This window comes from Pediculus humanus, genomic scaffold, assembly GCF_000006295.1.
Source record: "Pediculus humanus corporis 1103172107743 genomic scaffold, whole genome shotgun sequence".
In the NCBI taxonomy this organism is placed as follows: domain Eukaryota; kingdom Metazoa; phylum Arthropoda; class Insecta; order Psocodea; family Pediculidae; genus Pediculus; species Pediculus humanus.
Window position 1 is genome coordinate 351,252 of NW_002987344.1, and position 1,963 is coordinate 353,214.

Genomic DNA, 1,963 nt, shown 5'->3' on the forward strand with positions numbered 1-1,963 from the left:
GAGGAGAAATAAAAATAATAAAATGAAAAAGAGAAAGAGGAAAAAAAAAAAAAAAAGAATAAAAGAAATTTTTGTTTTGAAAGCCTCGTAAAAATGGCAGTTACGTTAAAATCGCTCGAGCGAAAACTTTAGCAAAAATTCTCCATTTTAACGACTTTTTAGCGGAAAGGCAACATTGGAGGGTTGAAAACCTGAGGGTTTTAACTATAACCTTATTAAAATAAAAAAAAAAAAAACCTTCGTTCTCTCCCTTGTCTCCCCTCAAAAAAAAAAAAAAAAAAAAAAAATCATAAAAAAATCTAACCGAATTAATTTTCGTATAAATTTCCTCGTTCCTCCCATTCGTCCCCGTACCCCCACCCCCCAATTTTAATTCGACAAAAATTATCATTTGAAAATAAAATACATCGATATCGATTATATACAAATAATTAAATTATTATCATTACTTAATTTAATATTATTACTATTATTATTAATAATAATAATAATAAAAAAATGGCGTAATGGTATTTTTATATACATCTCCATATAATCTCTGGTTATTTTAATTTTTTTTTTTTATTTTTTATTTTTTATTTCAATCACATGTTTATCCTTTTTTATTTACCGACCTTCTCACCCTTTTCAAATTTAGATAAAAAGTTTTTGAAATGTTTTATAGCTGAAATAAAAAAAAAAAGAGAGAGAGAGAGAGACCGGAGTTTCTAGTCTCTGTTGCTGATCGTAATTTCAGTTGAGGAACCTTCACGGCCGTAAATCAAAACCTTATGACTGTGTCGAAGAGGGTTGTTATATAAACTACCCCCTCCCCCCGCACTAAGGGGGAACCTACGTTTCATAATAATAATAATTTTTTTAAAAAAAAAAAATCATTGCCTTATTACAATTCGATACCTGATAATCGAAACTTATATATTTGGTTTTCACGGTTTATTAATTTTATGTCTTTAACTTGTTGGGGTTGTTGTTGTTGTTGTTTTTCTTAGGAAAAGATTTTTTTTTTTTTTTTTTTTATAACTTGTTTTTATAATTTATTTATAATTTTATTAGTTTCACATTATTATTATTATTATTTTCATTTTTTTCTTTAAAACAAAAAATAAATTGATATTAAATGATTTTATTGATACATTTTTATATGTAATTATTGAGTGTTTCAGCCGACTTAATTAATTCGGTAAAATTTAAAAAAAAAAAAAAATGGAGGTTTAGAAAAAGAAAAGAAAAGTGCAATGGTGTATTTATCTTTTTTAAAAAAAAAAAAAAAAAAAACGTGTTCTGGTAACAAAATTCTCTCATATCTTATCCGACAATGGTTTAAAGCTTTACTCATAAAATGCATTCATAAATGATGGTAAAAACGCTATAAAACGTTTCATTTCCTTTATTCTCCCGCCATAATCTCTATTTCCCCCCTCATTTTTCCCTTTTTCCTTTTTTTTTTTTTTTTTTTTTGCTAACTCTTTCTGCAAATGGAAAAACTTAAATTTTCTCCTTTTTTTAATATTTTTTTTTTTTTTACTAAATTATTATAATTTTTAATTTTAATCATTTTATTACAATTTATTTAATAATATAAATGATTTTAAAGAAAAAATTGAAGGAGAATTTTATATTTAATATTTTTTTTCCCTTAAAATCAATCACAACATAAATACATACATAATTATTAACTTATTTAATAAAAAAATTATATTTACGTACATATATATATATATTTTTGTTATTTTTTAATGGCGTTACATATAAAAAAATAATTAATTATTATTATTATTAAAAACAACGACTAAAAACTTCACAAATATATATAAATATATATATTTATTAATTACAATCTACGGGTAAACAAAAACACATTTTTTATATAAAATTAAATTAATAATAATTATAATAATAATAAATATGTATATATATATATTTTTTTTTTTTCTACCAATTAAAATTTATTAATTATTTTTTA